This window comes from Micromys minutus (genome assembly GCF_963924665.1).
Source record: "Micromys minutus genome assembly, chromosome: 21".
Taxonomy (NCBI): domain Eukaryota; kingdom Metazoa; phylum Chordata; class Mammalia; order Rodentia; family Muridae; genus Micromys; species Micromys minutus.
In genome coordinates this window covers 29,938,596-29,965,149 of record NC_137956.1, presented here as the reverse complement: position 1 = coordinate 29,965,149, position 26,554 = coordinate 29,938,596, and the positions used below count along the sequence as shown (strand labels likewise).

General features: G+C 44.3%; 1 protein-coding gene and 1 pseudogene across 2 annotated transcripts in view; both read right to left on the bottom strand.

The window, feature by feature from the left end:
* Positions 1–26,554, bottom strand: part of NMNAT3 (nicotinamide nucleotide adenylyltransferase 3) — a 101,411-nt gene that overhangs the window by 28,656 nt on the left and 46,201 nt on the right. The gene's annotated exons all lie outside the window — the stretch shown is intronic.
* Positions 817–26,435, bottom strand: LOC308434150 (large ribosomal subunit protein eL30-like; annotated as a pseudogene). The gene is made up of 2 exons: positions 26,432–26,435; positions 817–1,168 (listed from the first exon to the last, which is right to left on the bottom strand). The product of its transcript is annotated as a large ribosomal subunit protein eL30-like (transcript).

Genomic DNA, 26,554 nt, shown 5'->3' with positions numbered 1-26,554 from the left:
ACAACAACAACAAAAAACCAAAAAAACAAAAAACCCAAATCCATGGTCTTTCTGGTTTAAATCAGCGTTTAAAATGGTGACATTTTAGATCACTGAAGTTGCTGCTTGAGTATGCTGGAGGCCACATAGCCAAGATTCCTGTTCATCACAGACAGAGCCATCCCGTTTCCGTCCCAAGTAGAGCCTTGAGTGTTCATCACTGAGGCCTGGCCTTCAGTGTGTGCCTGGATTATTTCTGCTCCTCCGTTCTACTGCCCGAATCACATCAGTTCCCTCTCTGTTTCATCCCATGTCCTTCCCGAGGTCTGGAAGTGATGCTTGCAAGGATGCTCCATTGCTGGAGATGGCTGCTCTGCTTCCCCGTCTCCCCTTCTCATGCTAGGCTCACTGGCTATGACCACTGTTTCCTGCTGGGACTCAGGGAGGCAGAGGATAACATAGTGCATTTTCTTAAACAGAAGCCCCCTGTCCTGAATCGGCAGCCTTGCCCCTTCTCTGGGGCTGTGGGCCTTCCCATACCATCTGAGCTCTTTCCCTGGACTTGTCTATTGCTGTCTGCAGAGGAACTTGTTTAATAATCCACAGAGAAAGGACAAAGGCCACATTCAGGCTTATTGTCATTTTTCTTTGTATTCAGACACATACTGGTACAGTCCCAGGATGCTACTTCAGGTCTAAGCCAACAGCCATTGGTGGGAGAGGGGAGGTTCTCCACTTGGAGTTTTCTCCTCCTCCCCCCTCCCCTCCTTCTTCTTCTTTTTTGTTTTATTGTTTCAAAAGGAGCTCTGGCAAAGTTTTCTTAAAGGAAAATTTTGTTTACTTCTCCGAAGTCTGTTCTGGCAGGATTCTAATAATATCAGAGTCACCTGGGTCGATGACAGCCAGTGTGCACACTCTGTAGTATTTCCCACATGCTGTGCCCAGTTCAGTATTATTGCCACTGTAGTGATGGGCACCAGTGTTAGCCAACATGGCGTAGTACTCTATTTCAGATCTCAGAGCCGGGCAGCTGTTGGCGAGGACAACCAACTTTGCTTCACCTTGTCTAATCATCTCAGAGTCTGTTTGTACCCCAGCTCGTACTTTTCACTTTTCATAACAAGCCGGAACCTAGACTTGATTGACTCCAGAGATCTTTTTATCTTCTTTGTGGCCACCACCTTCTTGCCTTATGTGCGGGACAACACCCACCCAAGATCAGCCGCCAAGATGTAGTTTTCTTGTTAGCATTTTACTGAGGGAAATACATGAAATACGAGATAGAACTTCAGTTTTCTCTCCAAACACGTCACTGACTGTGCTGCCCATTTTATTACACAAACATTTCCCCCTCTACACTGCAAACCTTTCTTTTCATATGTTATTTACACACAATATACTTAAACATTGTTTTATGTCTGTGTATGTGCTTTGTGAATGGACACACATGTGTTCATGCATGTGGAGGCTAGAGGCCAGTGCCAGGTGTCTCCTTCCGTTGCTTCTCCACCTTATTTTTTTGAGGCAGAATCTCTCATTAAACCAGGAGCTCACCAGTCCAGCTGGGCTGGCTGGCTAGCAAGCACTAAACGTGATCTTGTCTCCGCTTCTCCAAGCGGGGATCACAGATATGTGAGTCGCTGTCGGGATCACTGGTGTGTTTGTCTGGTTTTTTTTTGCCAGGGTGGAGAATCCAAACTCAGGTCATTGTGCTTGCATCTGGACTCCCAGCCCACTTATCATCCTGGGATGCAAACTTAATGCTCTTCTCTGCCACCTAGAGTCAATGCCACATTTGTTCAGTCCTGTCTCTGAAAAAATGACATTTGACTATCTGTGAGAGTTCCCCCAATCACCTGCCTAGCTCTCTAGGAGAAGCCTGAGAAGTAAAATCAACTCACTCATTGATATTTTCATTGGAAAGTCATCCTTGAGGGAACCAGGCCATATTTCCACTCTGTCAAGTGTCTCAAAGGCAGAGATGCTCCACTTGGCATCTTTCTTTCACCTGTCTGGTTCAGGTTACAGCCAGGGTCGTGTATCACGGGTGCTTTATTCTCGCTATAGGTTGTAGATTTATATTAAGGAGATACATGATTGGACATGTATAGGTGGGGAAAGGTAGAGGAGCAGAAGTGGAGGCAGAAGGAGGAGGTTGCTAGAGGAGATGGAGGCGGACATTTATGTTTTTCTGGGCATATCTCTTCATAAATAAGGTTACTATGAATGTTATTATAAGGGATGGAATTGTATAAGATCATCTGATTTATGTAGGTGGGCAAATTATATTTTATAAATGGATCAGAGTGCTTTTGGTGTGTTCTTTGATGTGGCAACTTAATTGAGATTAAAGGGTGTACTGGCGGGACACATAAAGCCCGCCACGGAGTTGGGGTGTGTGTGTGTTTAAGGCTTGACAACAACATGCCAAGGGGAAGTGTGTGAGAACAACACTCCAGGGTGGTCGTATCCACCCAGGACAGAAGCAGCAAAGGGGTGGTGGAGTGAACCAAGCCAGAGTTCTTAGAGGTGACATGGAGTGCCAAGTGGTGTAGGGACCAAATGTGTGGGCTCAGCTCCACACTGGAGAGGCGTCCAAGGAGTGAGACCGCAGGGGCAGATAAAAGGTTAAACCATTCCATTTAATATTTACTGCAACAATAGTTTATCATATCTGTTCCATTAGGTTGAATTAAAACTGTTACATAGGAAGCCCCCTACTTTAGTCTACTTTACTGAACCTATAAAATCTAATGGTTTTTGCAAATGCTTCTAGGTTTCTAAGAGATGTAGTGATACCACCCACAAGTAATGAAGACTGTGTCCGCTTGTGTGTTCCTTTCGTTTCCTTCCTTCCTTTCTCCCTTTCTTCCCTCCACCCCTTTGGACTCAGGCCATTGGGAGTGGGAAGGTGTTCCTTCCCATTTCCTACTTTCAGTGATGAGGCTTCCAAAGCAAGACTCCACTGCACATCAGCTAGAGAAGTATTTTTATAGATCTAATTTACCAAGAGTATAAAAAAAAAAACCCCGCACTTGAGTAGGTATCGGATATTATGGATATGTAAGTGTGTATCGAGATGATGATTTAGGTTTCATAAAAATATATTGTCTTAGTAATGTGATCCATGAATAGGGATCTTTATAGGAAACTATCCTTTAATACTCAGGGTAAATGCTACCAGGTTGTGCTGAATTATCCTTTTATTAGCAATTTGATAACCTTCTACTTTATATGGGTATTTTGTATCTATGATTATGCTGTTAAACACTAACTGTAATGCCACAATAGCCTTATCCAATTTTCTCCGTGCTAGAAAACGGCTATGCTAGGCTGAATCATTGGCCCCTACTCCTCACGTCCCCTTTATGGTCACTACACAGAGATGGATGTTCCCCTCTACCCTTTGACTTTGGGGTGATGTAAAACCTGCCTGCTCAGTAACTACCCTACACCTCAGCGGTTTCCATCAGAGGAACAGAAAAGGCAGCCAGCGCCCTTCCTATTTTTTCCTAGACTCCAGAAGACAGGAAGGATTCATTGCCCCACTTACCCACAGATCTGTGACCAAGAACCAAACCATCAGTCTGGTGTCACGTGAAGGTCCATGATTCTAGCAGTTTGGAGGCTGAGGCAGGAGGATCACAAGTTTGAGGCCTGGGTTTCAAAACAAGACAGTGTCTCAAAAAATAAAATAAAATAAAAAATAAACGCACAGTTTATTCTGTTATGCTACTGAGAACTTGTGAATTGGGTACAACTAATGCGCTCTCTATCTAATGGAAAGTGTGTGGATCCTGCTTAATACCACTATGACCGGTTCAGTATGGCTTCTCCTTCCTGGTCCAGTGGGCTTGGCAAGGGAGGGAACGAAGGCGCTTGCCTGGGCCAAACAACCCCACATCACCTTCCAACTGCAGGTTCTATGAGAACCTGGCCATTCTTCCAAGTAAGTAAGCCACAACATAACAGCTGTGATACCGTTTGATAAGTGGGCACTTCCGTTTTAGAGCCTGGGGACACTTCATCTTTACGATATAGGTACCATGCTATAGAATCCTGAACTAGCCTCCCCGGGGAGAGCCAAGGGACCACATGTCCACGGTATGGTCTCCACACTCAGTATCATCTGTCGGACAAGAATGAAACCATGTTAGCCTTTAAATTGTCTTGGCTGAGAAATGCAAGAAACAAGCATGAACACGGTGCTCTATCCAAACTCCAGACTCACTGAACATTACAAAATGGTCAATTTGGGCCACCAAGTCTGGTGTGGCTTATCACTGAGTAGCCGCAGGTATGTCAACAGGACATAAGCTAATGTCTTTGGGGCAGAGGGAGCTTCAGTTGAGAAAATGCCTCTGTCACATCTGGCTGTAGGGCATTACCAGAAAAATACAGGATATAGATTAGAACCCAAGCCCGGCTCTGCTTTTCTGATGCACTGTGCTGATAAAGGGGGTGACGTCTGGGCAGGGGGTGGCTAAGCTTGCCAGTGCTGAAAAGGTCTAGACTACTGCTGGTCTGTCAGAATGTGGTCCTTTCACCAGGCTGCTTTGGGAGAGGGGGGTGTGATAGAGAAAATGCCTCTTTGGAGCTGACCTGAAAAATGTGACCATCTTTGCCAGCAAGGCCGGGCTTTAATAAAACGTTATTGCTACTTAAAATGCTGGCAGCCCCACAACCAGGGAGCTGAGACTTAATGGCATTCCGAACTAAAAACTGCATTATTCCTGCGGAGAACGCCTTGGCACGTTTATCAGCGTTTTATTAAGATGTACCATACCTGTCTTGATCAAAACTACACATATCAAAACAGTTCAGATAAAGGGTGGGCAATGCTAGGGTGTGGCTGCCCGGGAACACAGGGCAATCCTTTTTTTCCTTCAGAGACTTAGCCCTGTGCTCAGTAGGAGCAGAGAAACACAGCCCTCCCCCCACCCCCCAGTGAGCTCCAGACAGCTGGCCCCGCCCACACCAGCACTCTCTTGCTCATTTTTCTCTTTCTTTGGCTGTACTGGCTGGAAGCAACCTGGAAATAAGGTCTTGAAAGGGAAATATCTAAGACCTAACAACAGTAACCGTTGCAAAAGCTTTGGGGAGTTGAGGAAACACGGGAAGAAAGCAGTAGAATAGCAGGTTGTTTTTTCTTAAAGCCAGGATTTCAACCAAAGGGATAAGCCTGCTTTTAAAAGGAGATTATTGTGATTAAACCTGGCTTCCAAGGGAAGCCTGGAAATCATGCTCTAGCCGAGGCTGCTGAAGCTATGGGTACTCTTTTTTAAAAATTCCTTATCAGATTCCAAGCACATTTAACACTCTTTGTATCTTTTTTTTTTCTTCTTCTTCAGCCAGAGAGAATTGTTAGCCTTTTCCAGTCCGCTGCTCTTGCAAATCAGCAGCTCTCTAGGCACACCTCCACTGTGGAGGCCTGGGGCACAGGAAAAAGCAGATCCAGGTTAGCCTGCAGCCCTAAAGTGGAGTCTGCGGCTTCCGGTGTGCACCGAACCCTCCCTCCTCCGTGCCCTCTGTGCTTGCTGCTCTTCTGTCTGCTCTTGATCTCTCTCTGTCTGTGCAGTGTCTTTCCTTTCAACAGGCAACCTCCCCGTGCACACGATAAAGCTCCTCTGGAACCATTCAAAGCCAGAGCTTACCAGTGGGCGTTTTCTCTCTCCATCACTGCCAAATGTCCTGCTTTCTCTGTGTGCACCTTTGTAAAGATTTGGGAGAGTAAACAAGAAAGCAGCTATATTTCCTGGGGTCTAAACTTTCCTTCTGGGCCTGTGTAGAAGGAATGGAGACTTTTTTAAAAGTTTTTTTTTTAATTGTGTGTGTGTGTGTGTGTGTGTGTGTGTGTGTGTGTGTGTGAGGGTGTGCATGCGCTCACACCAGGGCACTAGCATTGAGGTCGGAGGCTAAAGCTCATGAAATCCATTCTCCCCTTGCAGCCTGAGGGTTCCAGGATTAAACTCTGGTCATCAAGTTTGGTGGCAGGAACCTTTACCTGCTGAGCCATCTCTTTAACCCTTTTAAAATATATATATTTTTCTTTTATATAGAAAGGGTGCTTGGTCCGCCTTTCATGCCCACCCTCTGCAATCACTTGCAGGCACTTGGCATTGTCTGGCTGACAGTGCTCGTTTGTATGAGTAGTTACAAAGCCTCTGGTGGTGGTGGATGATTGCATGGGGTCCCATCTACGCGCAGGCTATTAGAACCTATTAATTTGCATGGATGCCTTGTGTGCTCGCTTCCCCTCCCCTCTCTCCCCTGTTGTGTGCATCTCTATCGGATGACTCTAGTGTGTCTTTTAAGAATGCCACAAATGCCCAGCGGTTCCGTTACTCTACCCGGACAGAGAACACAGCCGGCCTTGAGCTCCGGAGGCTCACATGTTCCCAGAGGCTCTCAAATTCAGAGGCTTTCTTGTCTCTAAGCCCCGAGAACCAGTAGCTTATGGCTCCAAGCTTCTAAAGCTGGAGGCTTATTGTTCTAGGTGCTCAAAGTAAGATGTTAGGGCACCCAGCTGCCAAAGTTACAGCCCTGGAGCTTAGATTGGGGCCTTTGACATTTGGCAGTTCTCTTGAACTGGTCCAGTGACCAGCCCTTGAAATCCTTACACCATTGCCTCTGGATAACCCTTCCTCTTCCACAATTTCAGCCTCACCAGCATTCTTGCCTTTGCTATCCTTTGTAGTCTTAGCATCTTCCAGATCCCACCCTGGGCTGAGAGCTCTTTGGCTGCCTTAGTACTCTAGCTTTGAGTATCATGGCTCTAACCTGTAGCTCTCTACAGGCATTGGACAACAGGGCCCATTGTTCTCAGCAGCTCTAGGTTGAGAGCTTCCTAGTAGGCACATGAACATAAAGGGAGGTCCTGCCAGTTGTCATGTTGGGGGCCATATGGCTACTCCCCCAGTTCTGTTTACTTGAGAAAAAAATAAAGGGTGCTTATGGTAAAGGTTCAGAAAACTTTATATATATATATATATAGCAGTATTTAACAGTGCTAAACTCCTAGGTAAATACAAGATGGAGTAGTTAGGTATTCTGTCTCAAGAGTAAGTGGATCTCTTTAAATTTGTTTCATTTACTTATTTATTTTGAGATGTGCCTCATATAGCCCATGCTGGCCTTAACTTTACTATTTAGTCTGCCCTGGGGTTCAAACTCCCTATCCTCCTGCCTCTACCCACTAGGTGCTGGGAACACAGGTATGTGCCAGCGGTTTCTAAAGAACTTAGAAAAATGCCAGAACTTTGGCTTCTCAGGAACTGACTCCCCTCTTCACTTTGGGGGGGGGGGGAGGTTAGGTCTGGAAAGCAGGTGTGAGGACTCTGTGGGGATGGATTGTTGACAGGCATTTCTGATTGGGTGTATAGCCCTTTAAACTCCTGGGGAAGCGCCTCAAATCTCCTCCACCTCCTCTGTTTTGTGGCACCCATGCAAAGCAGCTCTGCTCCTTATGACCAGATAAACAAGCAGGGGGTCTGTTCCCTAAGGTCAGGTTTCCTAGAGAACCCAGGACCAGAGACCCTTCACTTACACAGTGAGACTAAATGATACCAAGCGTTTCAAAAGCCTTGGTGTAGCAATCAAAAGCATAAGGATAGACAACAGAAACCAGGTTGTGGGTGGACATGGTGGGCGGCACATAGAAAATATCACTGAATGTGAAAGCCTTGCCTCCTTTTTTTTTTTTTACCACAGGCACTACTGCCTCTCAGACATTCATAAATAAATGTGGACACAGTCCTCATGGGTCCAGAGCCCCAACCGCAGGGAGGCAACCAGCCATAGGATGGTTAGTGCTGGGCAGAGGCACATGGGCTAGCCTCTGGATTTCAGAAGAGGCTCAGAGAAGGGTGGCCTGGATTATTTTTGGAGGCTAGACAGATAAGTGGGCCACCCTCACTTTGGACACATAGGGAAGGGGAAGCCTTGCTAATAAAATTAATTCTTTCTAAAGGAGAATTTTAAAATAATTCCAGGAACAGATGAAGTTTGCTGACTCCCTGACTCTGCACAAGTCTCCTTGCCTGTTTCTCAATATATTTTTTCAATTTACCTTCATGGTAATTTACATGGAAGGAAACTATCCAAGATTTGCCAAGGGATTCAATAAAATAGGTCACGGAGTTAAATGCTGTGTCAGAACATGGGGCTTAATTTTATGGATAAAATTTAAACTGCTTAACTGTCCCCCACACCGTGTTAAGACTAATAATTACCCAGTGTACAGAAGCCGGGCCACCACCTTTCTAATTCTTTAAGCACATCTGGTAGGGTTGTGGACTCTGCCCTCAAGGTTAACAGACATTGAATTAGGGAAGAGACCCCAGTGGCCCGGTGGTCAACCTCTCCTACAAGGTTGCTGCTGAAACCAGGAGGCAACGAAAGCCCGGAGCGGGGATTCTGCCGAAGATGGACTCTGGAGAGAACAAACACAGAAGGCAAAGTTCTACCACTGACATCAGGGACATCAGCTGCTCCCAGGCCTGCAAAGTGCGCACCTTCACACCTTTGCTGGGCACCAGGCTGCTGACAGTGGTCTGTGGCAGTTTTACTTTTCCCCAGGTCAGAAGGGACTCAGTGGAGACACATAGCTTCTTTTCAGCCACCCACAGCTATTTTTATTCACGCAGGCAGGGGCTCCAAAGTAAACAAGGACCACTTTGTATAATGCTCAGATTAGCAATTTTATGAGTGCAGAATAAAGGGACCTGGGTTTTCAGGTTGTAAATGCTTGCTTGAGTTAATGTGATTTCACTGCTGAGGTTTGTTTCCAATAATACCCTTGAATTTACATGCCTAATATAGACGTTGGCCAATTCTGCTTATGTAAATTTAGGATGCGCCTTCCACTTTGTAATATATGACATAATTTAAACCAACCTAAAGCAAGCCATTCCCAACAAACACTTAAGACAACAGCTCCCCGTGGAGAGATTTTTTTTTTTTTAAGTTGTATTTTTCCCCTCATTTCAAGTGCTGTTTATTGTGTTTCTCTGTCTGTTCTGTATAATGCTTAATAGGGACCAACGTCTCCTCCAAGGGACATGTTCAGTGAGGGGATGTGCTGCAAACACTCAAGTAGGAAGGTGACAGGAATCCCGGGGTTTCCTTAGCTTTCTTTAGCTTTCATGGAGGATTGTTTTGCCGGAAGAGCATTCAGAGGACTAACTACACAGATGGATTGCACCACGGGCCCACCAGCTTCTGTTTGGATGCATTACTTAAGAGACAACATGAAATTCTTACTCCCTCCTCCCCCACCCGCCTCAAATCTATGTGTGTTGGGGGGGCAGGGCAGGAGGGAGAGCACAGGCAAGACACAGCACATATGTAGAGGTCAGAGGAAAATTTCATCTTATGGAATTGAATGACAAGGTCTTTGTTGTTTTCCCACACACAGGCTGGATGGACTGCAAGTTCCTAGGGATTTTTCTGTCTCTCCTTCCCATCTCAACACAGAAGTGTGGGGGGTCACAGGCATGAGCTTCTCCGCTGGCTTTCCCTGGGTGCTGGAGACTTGAACTGAGGTCCTCACACTTGCATGACAAGGGTTGTCCAATGAATCATGTCCCTAGCCCAGGTCATTATTTTATAACCGTGGATGTATACAAGATAATTTGGAGGAGTTTGCATAGAACACAAAGGTCCCAGCTCGGTTATCCAGATTTAAATGCTGTTTTATAGAAAACACCATGCACTTAATCACCAAAGCGTCTATCAGATCAACTCATGATCAGCATCCTTGGCCAACGCCACAACCTACAGCACCCGCTGCTACTGCTCTGCGCCCTCCCGTGCAAGCCAGTGACAACACAGCACCCTTTCACCATTAAGAGTCTCAGTACAATGTGTCACCACATCATGACCAGCTAGACACACCCCCTTTACATCAGAGCTGTCTTGAGCTTTTTCTACTCAAAACGTCTTTTGCCCAAGAAAATTCCACGTGACCCTGGGTACCTAGCTTTATAACCAGACACACAGATATGGTCATAAGTCATAAAGAAAATGACCTTAACACAATTATTTGGTATAGATCTAACTTTACCATTAAGTGAAAATGCAAATGAGTTCTGCATACTAATGAGCTGGAAGCATTTATTTGTTTTTATGTGAATAATTAAATCTTGGCTGAATACTACTTGATACTCCAGGACACAACATCTTTAACATTTTTTCACAGTTGATCATAATATTTTGATTTGATAATCATCAATACGGAGAATGCTGCTTCGTATATAAATGCATATACTAGCAGTATGTTTCAGGCCATTTCAGATATCATTAGAAATTATTTGCCAGCTAATCTCAACTCAAAATTCATGAAATGATTTTTAATTTTTTAGAGCTTAAATTTATTTTATGTGTATGGGTGTGTTGCTTGCATGTATGTCCGAGTACCATGTGAGTGCAGTGGCTGTGGAGGCCAGAAGAGGGCACCAGATTCCCTGGAACTGGAGTCATAGATTCTTAGCAACAGCAGTCTGGGAGTTGAACCCAGGAACTCTGGGAGAGCAGCAAGAGCTGCAATGCTACACCATCTCTCCACCTCCTCGGTGATTCCTTTTTAAAATGAAACAACTCAACAACTTGAACAGCAATATTTTTCATTTTTTTCTTGGATATATTTTATTTACATTTCAAATGTTATCCCCTTTCCTGGTTTCCCCTCCATAAACCCCCTATCCTATCCCCCCTCCCCCTGCTTCTATGAGGATGCCCCCTCACTCCCTCCCACCTCCCCACCCTGATATTCCCCTACACTGGGGCATGAAGCTTTGGCAGGACCAAAGGCTTCTTTCCCCATTGATGCCCAACAAGGCCATCCTCTGATACATACTTAGCAGAAAGAAAGGGAGGGAGAGGGAAGGGGTGGGGAGAGAGAAAGATGGAGATGGAGAGAGAGAAGAGGAGTAGAGACAGGCTATGAGCACCTGGAGAGGGGTGAAGGGACAAAAGGGCAGAGCAGGAGTGGGAAGGCAAAAGTCAAAGAGAGTGGAGCGGGCAAGCAGCCCCTTTTATAGTGAGTGAGGCATACCTGGTTGTTGCCAGGTAACTGGGGCAGTGATTAGGCAAAATGCTAACATCCCCCATGCTTGGATTACAAGTATAAGCCACTACATCTGGCTTTTCCACATGGTTATTAGAGATCAAACTCCAGTCCTGTTGCTTTTAAGGCAAAGACTTTCCTTTGGAAGGTGTGTTTCTGTCACTATTCTCCTCATAAGCAAGTCATCACACAGAAAGTGTAATTACCCCAGCATTACAGCAATGATCAATTGCTGGACTCAGAACTGAATCCAGGTGATCTTAACAAAGATGTTGTTATCACACTGCTGCAGTGTATAAGCACCGGTTGTATATACATACTCCCCTGCATGTTATGAGCTTAGGGACATTCTGGCAGATTTCTGATTTCCAAATATGCTGATTTGTGAGCACAGCCCTTTTTATTTTTCTGAAGGAGAAAAGGAACTCAAAGAACCTACAGCATAAGTCTGTCGAGAGATGACTATGTGTGGATGAATTCATGGTAGCTTTCAAGGCAGTGTCAATGCACCTGTTCTTCTTACCTCCTGTGTTGATATCTAGATGGGTCTCAAGAAAGAACACCTCAGGGTCAAGGAGTACACTTCATTGACCAGTACCAAGAACCTCTTAGATTAAGATTCATGGGAGCTTACAATGATCCTTAAAATGAGGTAGGGGTGAAGGAGGCAGAGAGGGGAGCAAAAAAAAAGTGAGAAGAGGAGGGAAAAGAGATAGGGAGGTGGAAAGAGGGGCAGGAGGAGAGGAGAGAAAAGCCAACCTCGTGGGATTATTTTGCATATTTAGAGGGTAAAAGATATTTTGAAAAAACGTAAGAAATGATTCCCCTTATTGTTGTTGCTATTCTGTTAGTTTCGGATAATAAAGTGATTCATTTTACTCTAACACATTTCCTCAAATATCTAGATAATGACTCCAATGCAATGCATGTCCCTTGCAATCCTACTTAAGCCATGTCTAATGTATGCTTAATAAAGTTGAAAAGATAGTAAGTGTAATGAGTTCTTACATAGTCTTCACTCAGGTACTGCTAATCTTAATATTTTTAATAACCAAGTTACAGATTTCCTAACGCAGAAAATTAATCAGAACCCAGCACTACCTACCCACAATTCCCCCTTTTCTGGCTGATATCCAGCTGCACTTACTAGTCCTCCTCCAATTGGCTTCCAGTCTTTCACAATCTAGACTCTAGAAAAGTTCTGGCCAGTTACTGTTTGGAGCATCTCTGTGGTTCTGTTGAGCTTACACACTTGAGGCAGGCCTTCCGGAGAATCGAGGCAGAACCCTTCCCAGCACTCCCATCTGAGGGCTCTGGATGTCCGGATGCTCATATGTCTTGCTTGTGAGCTTATGAACCTTGATACCTAGTTAAACTGGTCTCTGCCAGATCCCAGCAGCGATGTGACCATTTTCTCCTGGGAACCTGTAATTAGTAGGTTCTTGCAGAAAAACACTATGAGACTATGCAAATATCCGTGTTTCTATTGTGCCTTCGCTTGCTAATTTTAGTATCCACGGATGATTCTGATCCATGACGATCATTACTGTGATGTTCTGTGAAGGGCAGCTTTCTTTGTCCAACATTCTTTCCATAGTGCTAATTATAATTCTACTGTAAGAAAATACTTGTCCTTTCGCTTGCACTTTTTTATTCATGTATTTTTATCAACATAGACTAGGTATTTATTCCATTCTATGAGGGTGTAAGCTGGTATCCTTAAATATTTTATTTCTTGAACTATCCTAGATGAGCCTGTGGGTTGGCCCTGAGTCTTTTCTACATCATTCATTCAGTCCTTGTGTTCTGGAACCCTAAGATGTCCAGGCTTAGCTCCCCATTTCCCTGCTCTGGCCTCCACCCTGTCCCTCTTCCCTTTCTTTGTGGTTGTGGTATCAGACGTGAACTGAGAACCTTAGGCAATCGAGGCAAACATCTGCCACAGCTGTGCATCCCCCAGCCCTCTTAACTTTCTTAAGACAGCCTCTCACTAAGTTGCTTGGGATGGCACACACACATGCACACAGACATGCACGCACGCACGCACATCATCATCATCATCATCATCATCATCATCATCATCATCATCATCATTTCCCTGCTCCAGCCTCTTCCCTGTCCCTCTTCCCTTTCTTTGAGCACAGGAAGAAAATATCCAGAGCCAACTCACAGGCATTTCTATTAGGCTCATTTAGGATAGTTCAGGAAACTACATATGTCGAATATATATATATATATATATATATATATATATATATATATATATATATATATATATATATATATATATATATTTACGTGTATGCACATATATTTGTATTCCTATCTCTCCACCATAACACAAGTTCCCACACCTCTCTATGACTGTTCTTCATATGTGTGGGGTTATTGAACTATGTGTTCATATTGAAGCCTCACATTCCAAGTCAGCACCGGAGTCCATGATAGAGTTCTTTCCTTTACTGGAGTGCCTTTCTTCAATAGCACTAAGCCTGGCTCTTATCCATAATCATGGACTTTCTTGCATGACCTGAGTATTTGCATACAGACATCGCAAAGCTGCCCAGCCACTCCCTGAAGGGAGCAGAGTGAACCTGCCTTATAAGTCTTGAGCCTTATAAGAACCATTCTCGTGCTGTTTCCAAAAGCCAAGGCTAGGTTTTTTCTCTTCCACTGGGCAGCAGCTATACATTCACTTGTAACACAGTGAGGCTCATTTGCCAATGTTTGCATTTCGTCTTGAGTTCTCCCAGGGCATCCTGGTAGACTCTGAATGCGTGTTTAGCCTTTCTGGCATGTGATTCCATGTTGTGACTGTCAGAGATGTGAACACAGCACCAGAGTGGGAGTCTCTGCTCATCCGCCTTAGTTCCATTCTCCCACTCCATCCATCCCCCACCCAACCAATCTCATTAGTTTATAAAATCTATTCTTAAATGATTTTGTCCTTTACAATTTATTTTCCCTATAATTATCAGTAACTCATAAATTTCCCCAAGGTCTAACTCTGTCCTGACAACCTCATCTTTAGGAATATTTATACAGAAACATCTATTCAGTTCGTTTTAATTAATGCCCTTTGTGCTGTGGGGAATTCTGCCTCCCCGACTGTCTGTTCTGAAGTTCCCCTGGTTTTGCTGAACGCTCTTTGCATGGGTTGTTGTAATGGTCTGCTTAGCAAAGATGCCAAACGCTGGCCCCTGACTCTCAGTGTTGCTCACTTCCTATGTGGAAGGCAGCGACGGTTACCAGCCCTGGCACCTCAAGCCCAGAGCTCTCTTCTTATGGAAGTTTGGCCTGATGGATTAGTACAGAAGCAGCTCTGGTTCTGCATCCTTGATACCTGACCTGGGTTTTGCTAAACACTTAGAAAGCCTCAGCTCCCTTATGTGCAAAACAAGATCATTAACATTTAACCCCTGAAAGGCACAGGCAGAGAGGAGAGTAACAGGAAGACGCCAGTGTGCTCTTACTGTTTCTTGTGCATTCCTTGTCAAACCTTTTCAGATGATTATGGGCTTGCTTGTCTTAAAGAACAGAGTGGTCTCTTGTACCCTTCACAGTTACTTTCGATGGTGACAATCTGCAGTGTTATATTACAATATTTCAACCAGGATCTAGAGACTGACATAACCCAGTGACCTTCCTCAGACATCTCCTGTCTTACACACACTCATTCAAGGGCATGTACATGACAGGTGTGAGTGTGGGGTAGTTCTGCTGATGATCGTCTCATTGTGGTTTTCATGAAACCACCAATAAAGGCATGAACATTTCCATTACTACACAGACAAGACCCTAGTCTCCTATTGCTCCTTAATTACATTGGCCACTCCCCAGTCTCCAGGCCCCTGCCCCTCATCCCCAGAAGTATAACCTGTGCTTATACACTCTTGTCACTTCAAGAGTGTGATAAAAGTGCAACCACGTAACATGTGACCTCTTAGGAGTGGCATTTTTGACTGAGGCCTATTCCCTGGAGAATCAACCAAGGTGCTGGCTGAGTCGTTCATCTACAGCGCAGGATTCTGTGCCATGGCTACAGCCACTGCTTGAAGGGCAGCTGGGTGGTTTCTGGGTTTTGGATGCATGAGCAGAGCTGTAATGAACGTTTGTGTACCTGTTTTCGTGTGGACATCTTTCCGTTCCTCTTGGAAAAATGCCTCCAAAGTACCACTGCTGGTTCATGGGGCAGATCCCTGTTTATTCCCTAAGAAGCTGCCAGACACCCTCTCCTGAGTATTGGGCCATGTTACTCCCCTGCCATGGTTAGGAGGGCTCCAGATTCCCTGCATTCCTCCTGGCATCGGCTCATGCCAAGAGTTGGCATTTTAGCTATTTCAGAAGGTGGGTAGTGATGCCATTTGTGGTGCTAAGATTGCATCTTCTCAGGCGAATGCTAGCTGTCTTTTCACATACTATTTACTAGCCGCAGAAGCTCCACATTGAAATGTCTCATTATGTCTTTGCTCCTTTCCTGGATGGGCTGGCTGCTTTGATGGCTGAGTTTAAAGTATTCCTCATCTATTCCAGAAACCACTGTCTTGCTGCATGTGGCTTACAATAACTCGTTTTTGGGGATAAGCAAGTACACTGTTATGTCTTAGTTTTGTCTTTTTTTTGGGGGGGGAGAAAGGAGAAGATGAGGAGAGGGCAGGAGAAGGGACTTGGGGCATCTTAGTTAATGAATAATGGGGTGCCCGTTTTTATAGCATGGGACAGAAAAGGTCACTCCATGAAGAGCTGAGGGCAGGGAGCACACACGCTGGTACGGTGCTGTTCAGAGTCCAGCCTGGAGCGGCGGAGTCTGATGCTGTGCCTGCTCACAGACACCATTAGGGTTTGATCCCCTTAATTCACATCTCAAGGAAGAAACGGAAGGACAAGGAAAATGAGAATGTATTATTAAATCAGAAAAACATCTCCTTTTGAAAGACTATAACACACACAACCTCAGATCCTTGAAGCCTCAGGGAAAAAAATTATCTTGGTTCAAAACAATTGCTGGAGTAATTCAACATTCTTAAACCCATCTTCTTTAGAAAATTCTTTTAAATTAGAAATGCGGACGACGGTTTTTTTTTTTCCTTCCTCTTCAGACCAAGCTGGAAAGCTGCCCATGAATATGTATTAAAATCACTGTTTGATTAATACATGTCCGCGTGAGCCTGAGATTAAAGTAACATGCTGAGCTTATACTGTATTTACTTATGCTCTCATGGTATCTCCAAAAACCCAGAAGACCCAGAACTGGGCTGTCAGTGGCTTAAATGGAATTATTATAGCTTAATTTCCCTCCTTATCTCAGATTGTACTGCACTGCCTTATCATGATGTATTTAACTCTCTCCATATGCACTGAGCGCCAGAGAATTAAAATGAAAACCACGGGGCACGCAAAGGGGCTGTGCATCATACTGGACTCTGATCAGACATTTTTACTTAACGTGGAAAACTGGGAGTTTAAATGATGTTGTAAGAAATATGCCTCCGATTAAAATGCAAGTCACTGAGCAAAAACTAGAAGCCATAAAATACCTTTTCCCCTCCTCAAGGTTGTTCAAAGGGGAACAAAAAAAAAAAAAAAAAAAAAAGGACAAGCCTTTGGGCTGGGTTGTTATCTTTACGATGCAATTTAATCCGGGATGCCACAAGCATGTGGGGCAAGATCGTTAGGAAATAACATCATAAAGTATCAAGAAAAGACTAAGAGAAAACCGGAGACACTATTCCAAGGCTTCTCTCTTTTCCATGCATAGATATGGGAAGATTATGCTAACCCTTCTGGTCATGGCCAGCCCTAAGCTGGGGCTTATACACAATGCAAAGGAGGTCAAATATGTATTGGATATATAGCATGAGACTCTCACTGAAGCCTTTAAATAAATAACCCTGTAAGGTTTGGAGATGCTATTCCCACATGACCACCGAGGAAACAAACTCTGGCTGGAGTAAACTGGGTCATGTGGTTACTGTCTGAGCTTGACACCAAGGTTGACCTATACCCAGTGGCCTCTTCTATGACCTATGGTCACAGGGAGGGGTGTGGGATCTGCCCTAGATTCTACCACCACCACATTGTGTCCTGTGAGTCTGGATATCTGAGAGAAATCAGAAAGCTCTTGGGAGCTAGAGGCAATCAAGCCAAGATCTCTGCTAGGCAGCAATCCAGAGCTGAAAGGGACATCTTTTCTAAAGTCTGGGGATTCCTGGGGCATGGCAGAGATTCTGTCCAGTGGGTAACAGGCTCTCCCTGAGTCCCCTCACCTAATGCCTGTTCTTACTTGGCACTTTGGACTCCAAAATTAGCCTGTGCTCACTTCCTGTTCTCCTTAGTAGACTTAGACTCTGCCCTGGCCAAATCTGTTCCTGGAATTCCACATCTGGAGAACTCAACAATAACCTGCTGTTGCCTCTGCAGCATTGGGGGTGGGGGACATGGAAAGAACACTGGCCTTGGGGACAGAGAGCTGAGGGTACGCCTCAGTGCTCCACATATTAGCGGTGGTGAGTGTAATGTCTATGTGGTGATACGTGGTGAGTGTAACTTCTTTATGCCTTAGTTTCCCTATTGCAGAGTCATGGGTAGTAATTCTCCCTGAGCATCTGTGCATACATATTCCTCCTCCTCATGGTCCCTGCGACTCCATCCTGGGTAGTCCTGTTATCTGTATCATGATCCGGTCTCAGACTCCTCTGTGGCCCATGGTTCAAACACTCCTGAGATGCAAAAGCAGCTTTGGAAGCTTTGTCAGGTGCAGCTGTACTTAGAGCACTGTCTGGGAACCTCTACCACCTTCTCCACAGTCACTTCTCAGAGTCTGCACTCCTCAGCCTGGACGTTACCTCTGCCTCAGTCCTCCCACGCTCCCTTCTGTCCTCACGGCACATTTCCTTGTCCTTAGGGATTCTACCGGAATCCAATGGCTACACATTGGCCTTAGACTCTGACATGATTCTCTTCACCCCTCATCTGACCAGTAGGTGGTCTATTTCCAAGTCTGCACAGAAGTGCTCCCTTGGAGCCCCACTTCTTTGTTTCTAAAAGTTTTTCCTCAACATCTGGAGACCTGAGACCCATTCACATCTGAACTTCCAGAGCTTCAACCCTCCCTGAGCCTCCCTACTTTTGTCAAGCCTGTGCTTCTGCCTCTAGAGGTCCAACCTGTCCTGTCCCTAGTTCTCAGCAACCGTCTACTCTGTCTTTGCTTTTGACCTTCCTGGGATCCCAAGATCAGTCCTTCTAAGGATACTCCCAGCAAGACTCAACATCTTACCACCCCCACCCCCATTCCCACAATGCTACATTAGCACACTTCTGCCCTTGCTGAACTGTTATCCTCTTTTCTCTGAAATTGCCCCAGAACAGCCACCTCCCAGGGTGGCAGAGAAAAGTCTTCAGTTGGGCCTTGCCATACTGTCCCAGGATGCATTAGAGGTTCCAGTTCACATGGTCTCACACAACATATCCAATATTCTCCCTTCTTTGCAGGCCTCACTCTCAGGACTGAGCTGCCCCCCACATCCCCTTAAAGATAGTGCAGGAGTCTCTCTCCTGCTCCAAACACCACTTTCTAATACCCAGCCTGGCACTGCTCAGCCGCTCCAGGTTTTCAAGGGCTGCAGTGTCATCTCCTGGAGCCCAACAGGGACCTTCCTAGAGAGAGGCTTACAGCATGCAGCTGATGCTGAGGGCACAGTGGCTAGAGCAGGGTTCCCGGTGGCAGGGGCTTGGGTCACCTCTTGTTCTCATCAAGGTGGATTTGGAAATGAAAGCTTAGGCCAGTAAGCACTCCAACCTCCTTCTGTTAGGCCTTAGCCCCCAAAGTCCCCAAACAGTAGCACCAGATGGAGAACAAGCTCTCAAATACATGAGTCTCTGAGGGGCCGATAGGCAAACCACGACAACTACCATGTCACAAGCACTGCTTTGGCTATTCCCACTGTCTTCCTGGCACCCTTTGTTCAGTGTGTAGGCTGGCATGTCCAACACACAGAAAAAGATTGACGAACGGCTCATTTTCCTCTCACAGCCCTAAGAGCCACCTTGTCATCTGCCACAGGGTGTTCACACATGTCACTCCCGAGCTGCAAGTGTCCTTGCACCTCTAGGCCCCAGCCAACCTCACTTCTTACAAACTAAATAATGCCTTACGGTTCTATTCCAGTTTAGTCCCTTATTACCCTAGACACAAACTCCTCCACAAGATTCGAGGTAGTAGCAATCAGAGTCCCCTTTGTGGCACATGCCATGCCAGTAATTTTTACTTCTAGATTGGGTTTCCGTCTGTCCCTGCCGCGAGGATTATTTCTGCCCCTATGTGTCCTTCAGTCTAGCATAGCACCCAGTGCAGTCAGTCAGCAAAGGGTTTGCTAGGCGAACAGAAGAAGCATGACTTGGTGGTTATGGGGAGGGAGGGAAAATGGCTGCACCACTAGCTAAATGTGTGACTTCCGTCAAGATATTATACCTCCCTGAGCTTTTGCCCAAGCTTCCTCATCTAGAAAATCAGTGACATCACTTCACAGGCGTGTTTTCAAGAGCGAATGAGTTTGCTCAGGGCACCGAGGACAACCAGAGTGTAGTAAGTAACACAAATGTAGTTAAAGGCAAAAAAATGAACAGGTGCTAACTCACTGCTACAGGAATGTCTTAATTAAGCTGACAAGATTTGATGCTAAAAAGGAAATACAAGTGGACTGTTGTTGAAACATGGGCCAATGCCTAAGCATATTGATCAGAAAACACTAAACCATCTAAATAGCAGAAAACAACATTTAAATTTAATTCAGCCTCCATTTGTAAGTTTGTGACTACATGTTGGGAAACAACCACTTACCACTGGGAATACATCCAACATCTTCAGAGAAACGCAGGCTCGAGTTCTTAATAGATTCAGTGAATGCTTTAGGTACGTCTGAAGCTATTGACTAGTTGCTGAATAATTTCTTTTGAAATCAGAAAGCAAGAATAACAAAACCCAAATAAACTTGTAAGAGCCACTGACATCCACTATGCAAATTCATCCATGGAGCCTTTGAGAGTCTCCGAGGAGCCTCAGAGCACAGTGCAAAGCCAGCATGTGCCCGTGATTAAAGGCATGGGAAATCCATAGGCACTTCTAAGTCTTCTGGCCCATAACTTATTCCCTAACAGCCTTCCAGGTTAAGGAGCCGGAGTGCAGGGTGTGGCACTGACCCCCTGAGAGGGGCTCTGGTGGGATGACTGGTCATGCAAATCTACCACTGTTTCTACTGATTACACTGAAAGCCCATGGGGAGGCATTATTATAGGACCAACGGGCAAACACTTTTGACATAGTACAATGCTTCTGTCCATTTTCAAGGTTGTGTTCTTCAGGAAAGAGGAAAAGGAAGAAATAGGCAAAGGAAGAAGGGTTCTAACTGGCAGAAGGGTTATTAGCTGCGAAAGGGGAATAGGTTCAAAATAAAAAAAGGCAGAGAGCTACAGCAGGAGAGTACAATGTCTACTCACAGGGAGTGAACAAATGGTGCTAGGCTGTTTAATTCTATTTCTATGTATGCAGTACCACAGAGAACCTTGAGTTGGTTTTGCTGAATACAACAAAAGGGACATTTTGTTTTTATTATGAAAAAGGAAGACGTCAGCTGGGGGTGGGGGTGGGAGTTTTTCACTCAGCCTTAACAGCAATCTGTTTTGGATGGAGAGAAAATGTGTCGTTTAAATGCTTGTTCCTGGAGAGGCAGGATAGGGTCAAGCTTGGTGCACACATCTGGCTGTGGGAGGTGGTGGCAGCCATCCGGGACTGGGGGACTGGGGGTAGCTGGAGATGATGCCAGACTGTTTGGGGAAGGGAGATTCCCAGAGCACCATCCCATGATGGCAACACAGACCTTCTCCCACATCCGGGTTTTATCCATCCTGAGTCAGGAAAGGTACTCAGTGACCAGGTCTTATGGTCAGACACATGTTTATGGCACACTTCCAATACTGGAGCTCTGGTAGAAGCTAGAGGGACCCACATTCCCTTTTAAGGTATGCAAGGAATACTGAGCTATAGCTATGTACATTTCTTTCTATGCAATAAAGGGCATCTTTTATTTTATGTAAGTCATAGCTCTTTTTGAGAAAAGTAATTCTTTGGTAACCTCTACTATTCACGTGGGTTTAAATTTCTCCATGAATACCACCTTGTAGTTGATTTGTTTGAATCAGGATTCAAACTAAGTCCATACACAATATTTCATTTATGTTTTCTGAGTCCTTGTTGAATTATACAGTTTCCCATTCCTCTTTCTGGTTATTTATATGTTAAAGAAATTGGGCCACTGGTCCAAAAGAACTTATGGGATTTTATATAGAACTGAACCAACTCTGTGGAGTCAACTTTTTTTAAGTGGTGTGTGTGTGTGTGCGCATGCGTGCGCTCGTGTGCACATGTGCATGTCTGACTTTACACAGGTGCTATGGATCTGAAATGAGGTCCTAATGTTACACACAAACACCCTACTTTCTTGGCTACTTCTAGCCTCTAATTTGATACATGCATGCACATGTATGTATACATCCCTGAACACAGAAACATGTTTCTATTTACGTCTTGCCTTAGGCCACTCCCTTGCCCCCAGCTCCTATTGTACTTACTGCCTCTGTAGATTAACTTAAGTTTTCCAGAATTTTCTAGAAATGGGATATAAAATATGCTCCTTTGGAGCTGACGTCATTCACTCAGCACACCTGTTCCTGAGATTCATCTCTGTTACTGGTCTGATCTGTTTCTGTTGAGTGCAATCACAATCTGCTTGTGTATTCACAGGCTTGTTTAATAGCTCAAGCTGCTCGGAGTGCTCACGCACAGGTCTGGGCACGTGGACGTAGTAAATAGACATTTAACTTTTAAGAAACACCACTAAAAGCAGTCATTGCCCCATTTACATTCCTCAGCATGGACAATGAGAATGCTCCTGTCCTGTCCTCACAAGAACCGGTGGTGTCATCCTGCTCTTAACTGCATGTCCTCTGAGCATCATTTCATGTGGTAATTTGCTGACCACTTATCTGTTGAGTGAAACCCACTATTGTTCTTCTAATCTCTAAGTCCAGAGGCCCCTATACATTCTGGATCCCAGTCTTATCAAATCTGAATTCTGCAGCTCTACTCTGGCTAGTGATGTGTCCTTTCTCTTAACTGCGTCTCTCAGGAGCATCTGTCAGTTTCCATTAACTCCAACTGACCACTGTTTTTCATTATGAATCACACTTTGGGTGTTTTATGTAAGAAATCTTTACCCCAAATCACAAAGACAGTTTCCTATGCTTGCTTCTGGGAATTCTGTGGGTTTTGGCTTTTATATTAAAGCTTATGATCTATTTGAATTAGAGTGCACTATAATCTATGAATTAAATACATTTAGTATATGGATAACTGATTATTTTAGGACCATTTATGGAAAAAATGACCCTCGTCTACCATGTTGTCTTTTGTAGTTCCACAAAGATCAGCTGTCTATATAGCGGGGTCAGCTCTGGCCCTCTTGGTTCCATTGATCTGTTTATCTGTGGCAGCTCGGTACAGTCACAAGTGCTGCAGCTTGGTAATTACCTCTAAAGACAGAAAATGACAATCCTCCAAAATTGTGTTTTTCTCTGTTATGTTACTCTCCTGGCAATTCTATCTCTATACAAATATTAGAATCAACTTATTGCTACTGAAAACCTATTGCAATTAGGATGAATCTTTAGGAAAATTTGAACAGGTTTTCCCGAGAAAGGAGATGGTAGAGGAGTCTGGGGGACAGGGTAAGCATATGTAATTTGTATTAAAATGTCCCTTAATAACCTATTAATAAAGCCATCAAAATAAATTTTACTATGAGTCTTCCAACTCATGGACAATGTTATATATATTTTTTCTATATGTATAATCTGAGTTAAGGTTTCTACTGCTGTGAAGAGACACCATGACCAAGGCAACTCTTATAAACAAAAGCATTTAATTGAGACTGACTTACAGTGTCAGAGGTTTCATCCACTATTGTCATGGAGGGAAACATGGTGGCCTCCAGGCAGTTGTGGTGCTAGAGAGGCTCAGAGATCTATATCTGGATTGACAGGCAACAGGGAGAGAACGTGACATGCTAGGCCTGGCTTGAGCTTCTGAGTCTTCAAAGCCACCACCAGTGGCACACTCCCTCCAATAATGCCACACCTACGCCAGCAGGGCCACAACCGCTAATTGAGCCTATGGGGCCCATTTTCATTCAAGCTACCACATATATATTTTATACATGATGGAAAATAAAAACGAGAAGCTCTGACATGACATTATGAAACAAAGAACCTCCAAAGATGCTGCTGAGTTCATTTTCTGTTGGTCATCTACTGCTTGGCACACAGCCTGCCCTTAAGAGTAATTTGTTTCCCTAGTGAGACTTCCTTGGAGAAAACCAAGTTTTCAGTTACAAGTGGTTATCAATTGGAGATGGCTCTGGGTTGGAGATGGGGCACATGTCTACTTCTGTCAACTCTGGGACCCCATCTGGTACAGATCCCTGGAGGCCCCGTATATGCAGTCTCAGTCTCTGACGATTAGAAGGCCTTGTTTCCTTGGTGTCATCTTTCTCCTCTGGCTCTTACTCTTTCCACTTCCTCTTCTGCAAGGTTCCCTGAGCCCTGAGGGGAGGGATTTAATAGAGATGTTCCACTTACAGCTGAGTCTTGCAAGGTCTTTCACTCTCTGGTCATGGGTCTCAGCATTTTGGAATGGAGGTTAAGTTTGTAATTATAGAAAGACTTTCTTATCCCTGGTAATCTTCTTTCCTCTGAAATTTCTAGTATGACAGCCACTCCAGCTTTTCTTTAATTAGTGTTTGTGTGAGACAATTTTCAATGCCTTTCCCCTGAACAGACCTCTATTTTACATGTAAGATGTGGGTTTTACATGCAATCCTTTCTTCTTTGCAGTTTTGCTCTCCACCATTTTGGTTACCCATGGTCAACTATCCTATGAAAATATTACGTGAAGGTCTCCAGAAAGAGCTCACACATCTTAAGTAACTTTTAGTACAGTGCACTGTTACAGAGTCATACCATGTAACTAGCTACTGCTGTTAAAATCTTCCTTTGTCTAATGTATAAACTCAACTTTGCTGTAAGTAGGTAGGAAGGAATGCAATACGCCAAGTCTGATGGGATCAGCTTTCGACATCCACTGCGGTTTAAATGCTTATCTTTAACGTCATGTCTATCTTGAGAAAACATGAATTGTTTCACAGGCAGAATACTTGCATTTCACCCCTCTGAACCAGTGCATTAATGCTGTTCTGAGGTTACTTCTGCAGGCTGGGATCCCACGATGTTGAATTTTCACTTAACCTGTCAACCTCCTTTTAAAGATACTTAAATGGTAAAAGCTTCCATCTTGCCTCATCTTTGTCATATGTGCCTAATGTGGTCACTCTCTGCAGTCCCCCAGGGAAACCCCATTCCTGGATGTCACTGTCCTACCCAGGGGAATTTCAGAGCATGACTTCTGACGTGCAGATTTGATTGTGAGAGTCCTCTCAGCTTCTATGTCCCTGCAAATATCCTCACGATGGTTTTATCTCTGAAGGGTATCTCTGCTGGATGTGGAGTTGGCTTCAGAACTCTGGACTCAAGGGCCTTTCTTCCTCTTCCTTAAGGAAACCATTTTACTGAATTCTCCTGGTAAATTCGGTAACAGGGCACCGGCTGACATCCTTAGTTTTGGTCTTTTGTGGCAGCTTTTAAGATTTTTGTCTTCCTTCTGGTTTTGAGAAATCTGAGGATCGCAAACCCCTTGGGCTGCTTCCCTCCTGCCTGTTAAGCTTGGCTTTTCTGGGCTCCTTGGATCTGTGGGCTGTTTTTATCAAATCTGAAAACATTTCAGCCTTGACTTCTGTAAACATCTTTCCTTCTCTCTTTGTGATTTTGCCTTTTGAGATTCCAGTGACAGGTGTTTAACACTTCTTGACGTTATTACACAAATCATGGCTACTCCTGTTTTAGAATTATGTTTTTCCTTTCTGTATTTTCTTTTGGTTGGTCCCTCGAATATTTGTCCCCCTCCCCCTCCTTTTCTGTGATGTTTGATGTTACTATACTAACATCAAGCATACTATATATACATATATAACTAGAATACCAGCAGGAGTGTTTTCACCACACACATTTCCCTCCAACCCTAGAAGTTTGATTTGGGCCTTTTAAATGTCTTCTATGCTTTTATTTAAACACTGAACATATGGTACATAACCATTGATTACCATCATCCCTTCGTTAATTCTAACATCTGCTTTAGCTTTTGCTGGTTCTGGTTTGGTTTCGATGAGTGATTTATCTACTTCTAGGATTACAGAAGTTGGCTCTGTACTTTTGGGGAACAGAATACCAAACTTCTCTTTAGTGGTTGATGGCTATCAGAACACAAGGATCTCTTTCCTCCCTAACCTGCTAGCACTGGGCTCTGCCAGTCTTTAACCTTTGCCAGCCTCATAGGCCAAGACTACTGACCCCTGCAACTGATGCTTAATGGGAGGCAGCTAATAGCCCAGTGACAGGTGGTGGCAATTCTGAGGCTCTGCTGCAGCCACAGTTGCTGCCATCATGATACATGTGACCTGGCCATGCGCTCGTGTTCCTATTTGCACTGGCATTGTTTCCTAGTGATCTGAGTATCTATCCTCAAGCTTATTGGGAATTTACAGTTTTTTGACATATTGATTGCCTACTAATGCCCAATGGGCAATTTTAACCGCATGGCTTGTATTTCAAAAAAAATTCCTTTATAAAAACCATTTATTTACTATGAATAGATATTCATGATAATTTGTTCAGTAATAAAAGTATGTTCTGTAAACAAAGCCATGTTCTATAAAAACAAGCCAACATTTGTGTAGGATTTCTGCGAATGATTGACGTGCTACTCAAATGCTTTATTTCAATATTAAAAATAAATAGGAATTGATTCTGGTATAAAAATTCCTTTAAAGGCAAAAAATTTGGCCAATACAGTAATACAAACACATTTATGAAAACGTGATGCAGACATAAAACATATTTATGAATACACAAAACAGTTTGTTCAGGGAAAATATATTCTTCAGAAGGAGAAATGTCAATTCCCATTATTGAACATTTGTTTACCTGCTGCAGGCAGCAGACATTAAAGGCACGTGTTACCAGTTCCCTGCTGTGTGGGTAAATGTGAACTGCATCCAAGAGGCCCCTGGTAGGACAGCTTTCTTAAACTGTCCTTTCCCCATGCCTTCAGTGTTCGTAGACAACATTAGGCCAGCAAGGAAGAGGGACTCTGAGATATATCAACTCTATGCCAAGGGATGGACCTGCACATGCCATACAGGATAAGGGGCAGGAGCCCTCTACCCATGTTGGAGGATATGCATCCTACAACTTGGGGGGGGGGATGACTTGACCAAGCGGTCTTACTCATGGTAATAATGACACCAAACAAAGCCCCAGTCCATCATGCCTGCAGCTTGAGTCTCT